The following is a 14,357-nucleotide window of genomic DNA, read 5'->3' on the forward strand; positions in this document are numbered from 1 at the left end:
CTCTCCAAAAGCCGGTATACTACGTGTCCACTGTCCTCACTCCATGTAAATCTCGGTGCCCACACTATCAAAAGATAGCATATGCGGTCTTCACGGCATCCCGGAAACTACAACACTACTTTCAAGAGTGTTCGATCATGGTGGCCTCCGAAGTTCCACTCAATGACATAATAAATAACCGCGACGCAACAGGCCGAATTGCTAAATGGGAAATTGAGCTCCTTCCATTCGACATAACATACAAACCACGACGGGCCATTAAGTCGCAAGTACTGGCTGACTTCGTCGCCGAATGGACAGAAGCCGAACTCCCCAAAGAGTACGACGCATACTCAAATTGGATCATGCATTTCGACGGCTCCAAAATGCTGGCCGGATTAGGAGCGGGTGTCGTCCTGACATCCCCCACCGGAGACACGGTACAGTACGTCCTCCAAATATTATTCACAGACTCCAACAATGCAGCCAAATATGAGGCTCTATTGCATGGTCTTTGGATGGCAGTCTCTATGGGCATCCAACGCCTGGAAGTGCGCGGGGATTCGAACGTCGCAATATCACAAATTAACGGAGACTTTGATGTCAAGGATCTGAAAATGGCGGCCTACCGTAATGCCGTCCTCAAAATGTCAGCTCGGTTCGAGGGGCTCGAATTCCATCATGTGGCTCGAGAAAACAATCAAGCGGCTGACGTCCTCGCCCGCATCGGCGCTAAACGCGACCCTGTCCCACCTAACATATTCCTGGAAAGGTTGTTCAAACCATCCGTAGTATGGGAAGGTTAGTCCGGCAATACTAGCACGGACCCGAACTCACCCCCAGATTCCGAACTGTCAGATATAATCGGAGGCTCTGCCACTGAAATTACATCTTCGACCCACAAAATCATGGCCGTAGTTGCCCCGTGGACTGAACCTTTCCTGGCCTACCTAAACAGGCAGGAGCTCCCCGAGGACCAAAATGAAGCACGCTGCAGCGTCCGGCGTTCTAAGGCTTACAGGGTCCACGAAGGGGAACTCTACAAGAAAAGTGCTACCGGAGTGCTCCTAAGATGCATCTCCGAAGAGGAAGGGGGCAGCTCTTGGCTGAAATCCATGCCGGTCTGGGCGGGCACCACGCCGCGCCTCAAGCACTAGTCAGCAAGGCCTTCCGCATAGGCTTTTATTGGCCGACGACCCGGGCAGACGCACAGGACCTTGTCCAACACTACGTTGGTTGCCAGCTCTTTGCCAATCAGAGTCATATGCCCCCTACCGCTCTCCAAACAATCCCCATAACTTGGCCCTTCGCGGTCTAGGGGCTGGATATGGTCGGACCTCTTAAAGGGGGAAGCCATAAGAAAAAATACTTATTGGTCATGGTGGACAAGTTCACCAAATGGATAGAAGCCAAACCAGTCAAAACGGCCGAATCCGGACCAGTCATAGACTTCACATTCGGGGTCGTACACTGATACGGCATCCCTCACAGCATCATCACTGATAATGGCTCCAATTTCACAGCCGATGAAGTGAAAACTTGGTGCGGCAAAATGGGCATTAAGCTCGATTACACTTCCGTCTACCATCCCCAAACAAACAGCCAGGTCGAGCGGGCAAACGGTCTCATCATGAGCGGCATCAAACCCAGACTAGTGCGATCTTTGACAAAGTCAGATATGCACTGGGTCGAGGAGCTCGACTCCGTACTCTGGGGGCTGCGGACCACACCAAATCGCACCACTGGATACACACCGTTTTTTATGGTGTACGGCGCGGAAGCAGTACTACCCTGCGACATAATACACGATTCGCCACGCATACGCATGTACGAAGAGAAGGAAGCCGAATTAGATCGGTAGGATAACTTGGATGCCCTTTAGGAGGAGCGCGACGTCGCAAAAGCCCGCTCCTCATTCTATCAACAACAGGCTCGACGATACCAAAGCAGAGAAGTACGGGACAAAACTTACAATATTGGCGAACTCGTTCTACGCCTACCGGAGAAGAAGAAGGACAAGCTCAAACCCAAGTGGGAAGGTCCCTTCGTCAATGACAAAGTTCTCACCGGAGGAGCGTACCGCTTACATAATGCATCCGATAACAGACTCGAGCCGAACCCATGGAACGCGGCAAGACTCCGGAGATTCTACGCCTAACGCCGAACTCAATGTTCGTCTCCTTACTCCCTCCCTTTTATTTATGCTCCATCCCTTTTCCTTTCTCGACTTTTTTTCCTCTTCACACAAAATATTTAATATGGTACGAACTTCCGGATAACTCCGGCTGCACTATGTGTGTAAGCAGCACATGGGGGCTTCCTATAGGGAAGCTAAAAATAATTACTCTAACGCTGCGTTTGGATGTCTGTATTGGACCTTTGAATTGGATTTGGTATCGCCTGGCAGCCAATTCGGTTGTTTGGATGCACACTGAAACACGAGGCTGAATTGAGCCCAAATACAGGAGCGAATTTGCTCCCACGCACGGAGGCCTCCCGCAATACAGACCTCCACCGCTCCGTTTCCTGTTGAATTGACCATCTCCAGCAAAAGAAAATGATTGGAGCGAGACCCGCCTTCTTTCCCCTGCTCGAGACCTAAGGGCTGGAGGAGCCGCCCCAAGCAGCACACCGACGGCGGCGGTGGCGCGGCGCCCAGGTAAGCTCCTCTCGTCGGCCCTCCTCCTCCTCCTCCTCCGGTAACGGCATACCCACCGCCGCAGCTTGTTCCCCTTCCTCCCATGGCATCCCATCTCCTACCGCTCGATGTCCTCCTCCCATGGCCGCTACTGCCGGGATCTAGCTGTCCACCGCCGCTCCTCCTCCCGTACCTCTGCTTCGACGTCCCTCCATGCCACAGGACCCCCCTCCTCCTCTGCCACTGTTCTCCCTTCTCGTCTGCTCCTTCCACATGTGCTCTGCTGTCAGATCCCCTCTACTGTCCTCTCCTTCTTCCCAAGCTTTCTTGCTTTAATGTTCCCCTGATATGAACATTGTTCCAGCCTTCCATGTTCTCTTGATTGTCTATGATCCTTGCAATGAACCTACTTTTGCTACTTAATGGTCACCAGATCCGGGACGAGACGGAACTGGTCGGACCAATGGGCGCGCCGCCACGCAGCCATGGGGCCGCCGCCCCGGCCACTGCCGCCCCCTGTGCATCCGGCCGATTCCCACCGGCACCACCGCAGCCGCCGCCGCTAGGACGCCGCTCCACCGTGGGCCGAAGTGGGGGCCGCACCTCCGTGGATCTGGGTGCCCGCGCCACCCATGGATCCGAGGGAGAGGGGAGAGGCCCTTCGCCACCGCGTCGCATGCACGGGCTTTGCCCGGCGCCGACTACCTGCGGCAGCGGAGGGGAGGATGTGGCATGGGGAGGGTCGCTGGCGGTGGCGGAGGCTGGCCCCCCATGTCGCCCGTGAGGGGGCGACACGAGAGGGAGAGGGAGCGATCTAAAATTCGAATCTTAAACGCGAGAGGGAGAGGGAGGAGAGGGAGAGGAGGGCTTGTGTGCTAAAAGGGACTATACATGCGACTATTTATCTCTCATTCATATATGCTCCTTCTCTAAAAGCATTTTCAAAAGGGACCGGGGGTAGTATGTAAAGAAGGAGCATATACATAAGTTTCTCAATACCAGTTTGCTCACTTAAGTTTCTTTTTGATAAACAGTATGTTTTCTAAAAAAGAAGGAAAATGTACTCTTTGCTCACCGCTGAAGTAACTAAATATAGGTTGCTGCTTTTTTTTGCAAATAAAGAACTTCCATTACTTAACCAGAGACACTATTACAGTCCTGTTGACATAAAATGTCAACCTCATCAGGGGCACTACGGAGCCAGACAACAGTTTTAGGTAACAACCGACCCATTTGGGCGAGAGCATGGCTAACTTTGTTCTGTTCTCGCTTAATTAACATGATTTTATGCGGGCTGCTAGCTAGGAGCTGCCTAATATCCCCAACCATGGCTGCAACTGGGGACCTATTGGCTTCAGTATCCATGATCATGTGCATCGCTACTGAGCAGTCCGTCTCAACGATCAGCCCGTCCGGACTCCGCTCGAGGGCCAGGTCCACTCCCTCCATGAGAGCTGCCATCTCAGCCTCGAGGGCGCTTGTGCACCACTGGATGAAGCGACAAGAAGAAAAAATTATGGAACCTGTGTAGTCTCGAAGGACCATGTCGGCACCTCATGTGCCCTCCTCCTCTTTCCAAGACCCGTCCACATTCAACTTGACCCAACCAGGTGGAGGCTTGCTCCAACGCAACAGCGACAGCATGCAAGTGTTTGATATTCCATACTGTAGGTTACTATTCCTTCGTCCTCCATAGGTGACCCTTTTGCAACATCATCAGAGTGGTGCTGCTGAGTGCTGAATGTACAACAATGTGTTGATGTAGCCGGATAAAAATCTGGTCGAGGCTTCAATTGGCGGGGCTGGTTTGTGATGATACACCTCATTCCGCACGTACCAGTTACTGTAGGAAATACTTATGTGTGGCTTGCAACATTTTACATATATACTACATGATTCCTGGAATATGTTTACCTTGATATGGAATTTACCAATGCACTTAAATATTGCTTGGAATACATGAATGAAATATAGTTCATGGAAGCCGGTACATATATGCTGGAAACAGTATTTATTAATGCTGGAATATTTATTGTACTAAATGTATATTTGCCCGGGCACAGCATACTATGGAAAGCCAGGTTGTTCGTGGTTTTGGCTCCATGAATTGGTAAAGCCTGTGAATTTGAATTTTAATTCAAATTTAGCATGCGACTCACACGTACATGCTTGTGGGACAGTTTGCAGATGAAACTCCTTGATGGTTACTAATGATCGTGGTTGGTTAAGTTAACCTGGAGTCTTCGTTTAAACAGATTTTATCTGGACATTTATCTGCAGTTTATACAGTTTGAAATTAACTGGAATAGCACTATATAAAGGTCCCTAACCCCTAGCCTCAATGGATCATTGTGAGCGGAACCACGGAAAAGGATCGAGGAATAGGGGTTAGACCGTGTGCGTATATTTCTTACATTGGCACCAGAGCCGATTAAGGGTTTGACGATTTGTTTAATCGTCGGATCAATTACGATCTGGACTCCACTGCGTACTCTACTTATCCTTTACCAAAAGAAAAGGGAAAGAGGGAGGCCCGTACGTACAAGTCAACCCAGATTAGATCGCTCGATTCCTCTGGTCCAGCGCCGCCGCTTTGCTCGATTCCGCTCGCCCAGCGCCGCCGCTTCGCCCGACCTCCACCAAATCCACGCCGTCGCCTCCAGGCCTGAGCCCCAGCTGCGCCTCCGCCTCCACCTCCCCATCCACTTCGGGCCGAGCCTGCCACCGCCCGTGACCGGCTCCTCCCCGACGTTCGCGCCGCTCCCCATCAATTTTCGCCCCGCTCCCGCCGCGTCCGTCGACTTCGTTCCCTGCGCCTCCATAGCGCTCCTTCGAAGGAAGCGGATACATCAATCATCGCCCCGACCAACTCTCGCCGGCCTGCTTCGCGTACAGCGGCAAGGACCTACATCGACAACTGTCGGCCTCGACGACAGGAACTTGAAGGTAACAGAGGAAGCAACTAATCGTTGGATATTGAATTTCAATGGCTTCCAATGGTGTCTTCGCTGAATTACTCCGTGCCTACAAACTTGATGGAACAAACTACACGGTTTGGAAAAGGAAGATTATGTTCTTGCTTACGGCTGAGAATATAGATTATGTTTCTGAGACCGGGGCGCCTAACGAGCTAGCAGAGGATGCTACACATGAAGACAAACAGGAATACAATGATGAACTGAAGCAATGGACCAAGGACAACAAGACTGCCAGAGTTTATATTCTTGGCTCGATGACTGATTCGTTGGCTGCGGAATATGAGTCGGATAAAACGGCCTCCGGAATAATGCTCAGGCTGGAACAAGATTTTGGAGAAGTTTCCCTTGTGAAGGTGCTTAGCCTTGTGAATAAATTTCTGACATCAAAGATGGGTGATAAAACAGTCAATGAACACTTCAACAAGCTCTGTGTCTTGGCGGAAGAGTTAAAAACTGCTGGCTATCCGTTCCAGGAGGAAGTCCAAGTCATGGTTGTCCTGAACTCTTTACCACCATCATGGGAACAATTCAAGATTTCTTTTTGTCATTCAGAGCGCACACTCAATATGAGGAACCTGAGGCAACACTTGCTGATGGAGGAGGACCGCAGGCTCAACTCAGGAAAAGATAAAGCTTTTTATCAGCCAGAACTTCACCTTGGTGAGTACAATAATAGTGGGAATCGGAGGAACTAGAATAAGAAAGGAGGACCAGACCTAAGGGACAAGATCAATTACAAACGTGATAGGGATCAAAGAAACTACAGAGATGACAGGAGGGACAGGGGGCAAAGCAACAACAACAACTCTTTTCACAAGATTGACAAGAGGAACTGCAAGTGCCATAATTGTGGTAATACAGACCACTTCAGGTCAGAATGCACCAAGAAGAGGAAGCCGAATAGTGAAAGGAATAATTTTCACAAGGATGACAGCCGCAAGGGGAATCAATCCCCTGAAGGTATTACCGATGTTTATGTTTGCACTGAATCCTTATTTACTACTACTTTTCAGAATAGTTGGGTAGTAGATTCTGGTGCAACTTCACACATAGCTAGAGAACTTAGCTCTTTTGCCACACTCAAAACAATTCCATAAGGAACAAGACATGTCTATTTAGGAACTCAAGCTAAAGCAGACATACTAGGAATTGGAAACTATGTGCTTAAACTCCCTGATGGAGGAAACTTAGTGTTGGAAAATGCACTTTATTCACCCAATATGAGAAGGAATCTTGTTTCAGTGTCCAAGCTAGAGTCAATTGGATATAAAATTCTCTTTGCCGACGGGAAGGTGAAGATTATCTTAAATGGAAGATTAGTACATTCAGGCGATAGACATGATGGTCTCTATTTTCTAAATGACATCATGGAAAATAATTGCTTAGTAGGCGAAGATAACTCCGTTGTGAGGAATATAAATGGACACAATAATTGTTCTGAATCTTACTTGTGGCATTTGCGACTTGGACATATATCCAAGAACAGGATTAAGAGACTTATTAGTTCTGGAATTTTGAACTTTAAGTGGGAGGATTATGGTATTTGTGAAGCATGTATTATGGGTAAAATGACTAGGTCGCCTTTTCCCAAAGCAAGTAGATCAACAGAACAGCTTGCCATCGCTCGCTCTGACATTTGTGGGGAATTTTCCACACCCACTTTGGGAGGGTAGAAAATCTACTTTATCACTTTCATAGATGACTATTCAAGATACAGTTATGTGTATTTGCTTAAACACAAATCGGAAGGGTTTGATGCTTTTAAAGTGTTCAAAGCGGAAGTGGAAAATCAGCTAAACAAGAAAATTAAAATACTTAGAACTGACCGTGGTGGTGAATACACGTCAGGAATACTAGATGATTTCTGCAAAGAACATGGCATTATTCATCACTATACCTTGCCATATACTCCACAACAGAATGGAATGGCGGAAAGAAGGAATAGGACTTTAATGGATATGGTTAGGTCTATGATGGCTTATTCTGACTTGCCATTGTCTTTTTGGGGAGAGGCACTTCACACTGCTGTATATTTATTGAATCACTCACCTTCTAAAGCTGTAACGGTAACACCCTATGAGCTTTGGAAGGGAAGGAAGCCCTCACTTCGCCTTTTGGCGGTTTGGGGGTGTAATGCTCAAATAAGGATACCTAGCCAGTTGCTCACCAAACTACAATCTAAAAGTACCCCAGGAATTTTTATTGGTTATGCATCAGGTTCTAATGGCTACCGTTTTTGGGATCCTCAAAGAAAGAAATTGATTGAAAGTGGAGATGCAGTTTTTCTTGATCAGGATACACCTCGCCGTGCTAAACGAGCTAGGGTGGAATTATTAGTAGAACCTGAAGATATCTCTTTACCTGAAACCGAACCTCTAGTTCAGGAAAATAATGATGCTAGTCAGTCTACTAACTCTATTTCGAATAGCATGCCTAGGAGAAGTGGGAGGATTACACAACCACCTGCATATTTAGATGAGTATTTTGTTTTTCTGGGGGAAGTGCACTCTAAAATTCAGAACTTAGAGGAAGAACCAAAATCATTCAAAGCTGCATTGGCAAGTCCTGAATCAAATCTTTGGATGGAAGCCATGCAGGAAGAATTAAACTCTATGAGGAAAAATAATGTTTGGGAATTAGTTGAATTACCAAACAATCGAAAGTCTATTGGTTCTAAATGGATTTTTAAAAGGAAACTGAATGCGACTGGTCAAGTGGATAAATATAAAGCAAGGCTCGTTGCTAAAGGATTTACACAAATGGAAGGAGTTGATTTTGTAGAAACCTTTTCTCCCGTTGCTAAATTTACCTCTATACGGATATTAGTGCATTAACCGCTTATTATGATCTGGAATTGCATCAAATGGATGTTAAAACAGCATTCTTAAATGGAATGTTGGAAGAAGAAATATACATGAACCAACCTGAAGGTTTTGTGGAAAGGGGGAATGAAGGGAAGGTCTGTAAATTAAACAAGTCCATATATGGTCTTAAACAAGCCTCACGCCAGTGGTATATTCTTTTCGATAATGCAATCACGTCATATGGTTTTTCAATGACGGAAGGCGACCATTCTATCTATTTTAGGATTATGGGAAATAAATTTGTATTGTTATCTCTTTATGTTGATGATATTCTCATTGCTTCAAATGATAAATCTACACTGATGGAAGTTAAAACCTGGTTATCCTCTAAATTTGACATGAAGGATATGGGGGAAGCTTCCTATGTTCTAGGAGTGGAAATACGTAGAGATAGAAGGAAGAGAATGTTGGGTTTGTCTCAAAAGGCATATCTCAATAATGTACTTCAGAGATTCTCTATGGAAAATTGCAAGCCTGTTAAAGTACCTATTCTTAGGGGAACTAAACTTAGTGAGGAAATGTGTGCTAAAACTCCTGAGGAAAGGAAACAAATGAGCAATATTCCTTATTCATCTGCATTGGGTTCTTTAATGTATGCTATGCTATTTACAAGACCTGATATTTGCCATGCCGTGGGTTTGTTGAGTAGATATCAAGTGAACCCTGGATCTGAGCATTGAAAACAGATTAGGAACACTTTGCGTTATGTCAAAGGAACTATGGACTATTTTCTGTGTTTTAATGGACACAATCTTCAGCTGCAGGGGTTTACTGATGCTGATTGGCAAGGGGGTCTTGATGACCGGAAATCAACTTCTGGTTATCTGTTTGCGGCGCCTCTGTACTGGGCGATATCGCGACGGAGCTCAAAAGAGCTTTGTCTGTTGTGTAGCACTTTCATCTATGGAAACTGAATATATTGCAGCGTCGGAAGCTGTGAAAGAAGGTGTATGGTTAAAGGGGTTTCTTGCGTCTCTCGTGGTGGTGGAAAGCGCTTCATATCCTGTTACTATTTTCTGTGATAACCAGGCGGCAATCAAGGTCTCAAAGGATCCCAAATTTCATAGCAAAACCAAACATATTGAGGGAAGATATCACTACATTCGTGACGTCGTTAATAGATTAAAGACAGTTCATTTAGATTATTTACCTAGTGTGGACATGGTTGCTGATCCACTGACTAAACCTCTTAGTCAGGAAGTATTTTGTAAACATGTTTGCAACATGGGTCTTCGTTTCTGGAATTAGAATGTTTTAGCCAAGTGAGAGATGTAGGAAATACTTATGTGTGGCTTGAACATTTTACATATATACTACATAGTTCCTGGAATATGTTTACCTTGATATGGAATTTACCGATGCACTTGAATATTGCTTGGAATACATGAATGGAATATAGTTCATGAAAGCCGGTACATATATGCTGAAAACAGTATTTATTAATGCTGGAATATTTATTATACTAAATGTATATTTGCCCGGGCACAGCATATTATGGAAAGCCAGGTTGTTCGTGGTTTTGGCTCCATGAATTGGTAAAGCCTGTGAATTTGAATTGTAATTCAAATTTAGTGTGCAAATCACACGTACGTGCTTGTGGGACAGTTTGCAGATAAAACTCCTTGATGGTTACTAATGATCGTGGTTGATTAAGTTAACCTGGAGTCTTCGTTTAAACAGATTTTATCTGGACATTTATCTGCAGTTTATACAGTTTGAAATTAACTGGAATAGCACTATATAAAGGTCCCTAACCCCTAGCCTCAATGGATCATTGTGAGCGGAACCACGGAAAAGGATCGAGGAATAGGGGTTAGACCGTGTGCGTATATTTCTTACAGTTACGCCAAAGCGTCATGATCACAGGAAGCCTCTCCTCATCCGTACAACGGTCCAGCAGGTGGAGGATCCACTCTGGTGTTGACGATGGTCTCTACCTTGGGCATGCTCCAGATTCGCGCCATCTCCGTCCAAAGACGCCTGGCCAGTGGGCATATGTAGAGGGCATGGTATGTATCCTCGCATTCCAATCCACATAAAGCACATGTGTTAGAAATCTCTAGTGTCCATTTGCATTTATTTTCAAGTGTGGCCAAAGAATTCGTCGCAGCCCTCCATGCAAAAACTCGTACCTTAGAGGGAGCAGGGCATCCCCACACTGCCTTCCAGACGGCACGAGTGCCGTCCGGTGCCCTGCTCATGGTGCACGCAGTGGTGCTGGTTCGCTCGTCTAGAGCGGTCTTATACGCACTCCGGACGCTGAAGATGCCACGTATGTTCGGAGCCCAGGAGAGGACGTCCGGTAACCGTCGTGGGCTCGTTTTGATCGTCAAGATGTAGTCCACGTCAGGGGCGATGAAGTGTTGCTGGAGGAGGTCCACCCACCACCGGCCATTCTCATCAAGCAGCTCAGACACACGTCGGAGTCAGCAAGTCCCTCGCTGCGTGATATGCCGGTAGGAGGTAGGGCACGGGATCCACGGGTCACGCCATATGCGGATGTGCTCACCATTGCCCACCCGCCAAAGGAGCCCACGTTTGAGTAGCTCAAGTCCATGCTGGATAGCATGCCACGTTGGAGAGGCGTTACCTGAAAAAACTGTGTCCTTCAGGGAACCGTTAGGGTAATATTTTGCTTTTAAAACCTAAGTACACAAGGAGTCCGGCCTCGTAATGAGGCGCCAAGCTTGACATGCTAACAGGGCCTGGTTAAAGATGCGAAAATCTCTAAAGCCAAGACCCCTCTTCCCTTTTGGCTCAATTATTTTCTCCCAAGCCCGTCAGTGTGTTTTCCATTGACCCTGCTTTGATCCCCACCAAAAGTTCTTGACCAACCGTGTGAGGTCGTCACACACAAAATATGGCAGCTTGAATACACCCATGATATATGTGGGGATTGCTTGCAGAACAGACTTGATCAAAGTTTCCTTTCCTGCCTGCGACAGTGTGTCACTCCAGGCCATGATCCTTTTAGTTAAACTCGCCTGTAACATTTGAAATTTACCCTTATGCATACGCCCATCCGGAGTAGGCAAACCTAGGTATATACCTTCAAACTCAGAGTTTTGCACTTGTAATACATTTTTCACTGTTGTTTGTATCACCAAAGGACAATTATCGTTAAATTGAATGGAACACTTATGCGGGTTAATAAGTTGGCATGTGGCCTGAGCATAGCTCTGTATGGCGCCCTTCACATACTCAGCTTGTTGCACACTCGCTTTGAAGAAAAATAAGGTATCATCGGCAAACAAGAGGTGCGAGATCCCTGGAGTTCTGCTACAAATTTTAATTGGCCGCAAAGCTTGTGTTTGCACACCCTGTCTCAAGAGTGCAGATAGACCATCAGCGACAATGAGAAATAAAAAGGGGGACATGGGATCACCTTGCCGAAGCCCACGCGTCGGTGCAAACGAATCCAGAATGGCTTCATTAAATTTAACTGAGTAGCTCACCGATGTGACACATGTCATGATCCATTGCACCCATCTGTGAGAGAAGCCCATCCTCTCCATCGCCTGCTTGAAGAACCCCCAATCCACCCTATCATAGGCCTTTGACAAATCTAACTTGTATGCACAGTAGCTATTCTCTGGATTTTTCTCATGCTGAAGAAAATGCAAACACTCAAAAGCAAGAAGTGCATTATCTGTAATCAGGCGCCCTGGGATAAATGCACTCTGGTATGGTGAGATAATATCATCAAGGAGTGCCCGAAGTCTGTTCAACAAGCACTTTGCAACAATTTTGTAAACAACATTACATAGGCTTATAGGTCTAAAATCAGTCATACGGACATGTTCATCAACTTTGGGAATAAGGATGATTACCGTTTCATTCACACCTTCTGGCATATGTCCAGTTCGAAAGAACTCTTGTACTTCCCGTACAATTTCTCCTTTCATGACTAGCCAATTTTTCTGAAAGAATCTCGCTGGGAACCCATCCTTTCCGGGTGCTTTCAAGGGTCCCATCTGAAACAGGCTGTCTGAAATTTCCTTCTCGCTGAATTCAGCACATAAATGATCATTCATCTCCGGTGTTACTTTCTCCTCATACAAGTCCAAGAGTGGCTGCTGTACAAGGGAGTCATCACGAGTAAAAATGTTTTGGAAATAAGAGTTAGCCATAGTGGCCATTACCTCTTGTGTACCATGGCTGTAACCCCTATCATCCACCAATCTTTTTACTTTGTTTTTCCTTGCTCTCCAGACTGCTCTGCGCTGAAAAAATTTAGTGTTACGATCCCTTTCCCGTAACCAGTCAACATGGCTCCGCTGCATCCAGAGCATCTCCTCATAGTATAATCATTCCTGCATATGGCCAGAGACCTTCCGTATCTCATTTCTATTTGCATTCATACTCATCAACTCCTCTAGCCTGGTTCTAGATTTTTCAAGTTCATTTGTTATATTCCCAAATTTTCGTTTACTCCAAGCATGTAACTCCACCATAAGTTTGGCCAAACCTGACCGTATATCGCCCTAACTAAATTTCTATCCTGCTTTTCCCCACTATTCCGCCACACATTTCAGGGAGGCTTTCATCTCTCTCCCAGAATGTTTCATACCTCCTGAACCTTGTACAAACATGGTTAACATCCTCCTTAATGCATTAGTAGAAAACAGGGCATTTGTCCCGGTTCGTAAGGGCCTTTAGTCCCGGTTCTTGAACCGGGACTAAAGGGTCGTTACTAATGCCTCCCCTCTTTAGTCCCGGTTCTAACACGAACCGGGACAGATGTGCCTCTACGTGGCCGGTGCGCCGAGCCCAGGCAGGAGGGCCTTTGGTCCCTGTTGGTGGCACCAAGCGGGACCAAAGGCATCCACGCGTCAGCATTTCAGTGGCTGGGGTTTTTGTTTTTTTAAAGGGTGGGGGGGTGGGGGGTTTTGGGGGGTTAATTTATGTGTTTCATATATTGTGTTAGCTAGCTAATTAATAAAGAGAAGTGTCCTCTCTTATGTCCGTGCTTGGTCGACTCTGCGTACTGTACATAGAGAGGCCCTCGACACGCTAGCTAGTAAGAAAATGGAGGGAACCATTAAGTACAGAAATTCGTCATGCATACCGAGAGAAGTGATCGATCGACCTCTCCTTCTCCGAGAGATTGGTCGAACAACAAGTTTTCGTATTATCTATCCGACGCTACTGGCTACATACATATACAATGTAAGATCTCTTACAATCCCCTAGCAATTGAAATCAACTTCCACATGGTATTCTCCGGCTTTATTGATGACGTGGTCAAGAAAGAATCCCGCCAATTCCTCTTGAATTGCATTCATGCGATCTTGTTCTAGGAGTTCATCCCGCATCTGCCACGTCTAATTTGAAGAAGGGGGTTAATACATATATGAATGAAACTCAACAGAAATGATGGTGTAATAAAATGAAATTGTGAATATTATTGCTTACGCACTTCATATTGTCTTTTAGATTAGCCCCGCTTATTTTTCAAAGTCGCGTTGTAGATGAACTCACACTCGTAGTATCCACATAAATCATTCCCTTGTTCCTGCCACAAGCATTTTATGAGAAATAGAGGTCAATCAAACTGATAATGAAGCATTATAAACGGCATTGATGAAAGTACAGCTATAGAATCAACGGGAGATGCGCGCAACTAGCTAGCTAGTAGTACTTACTTTCGGGTATGTATATCGCAGCTCCTTCGGCAGTCCCGGAACTTCTACGGTGAACTGTTTCCAAACCCTGCAAGACAAACAAAATAATTATTATTACTTGAGATGTCAAGAAATGAACAAAAAGTTGCCGATATGGTGCGATAATGATCGATTGAACTTACTTGTTGAGCAAATTAGTCATGTCCGCATAGGTTTGGGGATCTTTTCGTCTCGAGTCTAAGACGTTTACTACTCCCCGCTCAAGCTTAATCTC

General features: G+C 46.0%; 1 long non-coding RNA gene across 1 annotated transcript; it reads left to right on the forward strand.

Annotated features, from left to right (window-relative positions):
* The first annotated feature begins 2,565 nt into the window (after positions 1 to 2,565).
* On the forward strand, positions 2,566 to 9,556 carry LOC123146207 (uncharacterized). The gene is made up of 2 exons (XR_006472678.1): positions 2,566 to 6,555; positions 9,218 to 9,556. It is a non-coding gene; the product is annotated as an uncharacterized lncRNA (long non-coding RNA).
* The last annotated feature ends 4,801 nt before the right edge of the window (positions 9,557 to 14,357 follow it).

The sequence above is a fragment of the Triticum aestivum genome, chromosome 1B (assembly GCF_018294505.1).
Source record: "Triticum aestivum cultivar Chinese Spring chromosome 1B, IWGSC CS RefSeq v2.1, whole genome shotgun sequence".
Taxonomy (NCBI): Eukaryota; Viridiplantae; Streptophyta; class Magnoliopsida; order Poales; family Poaceae; genus Triticum; species Triticum aestivum.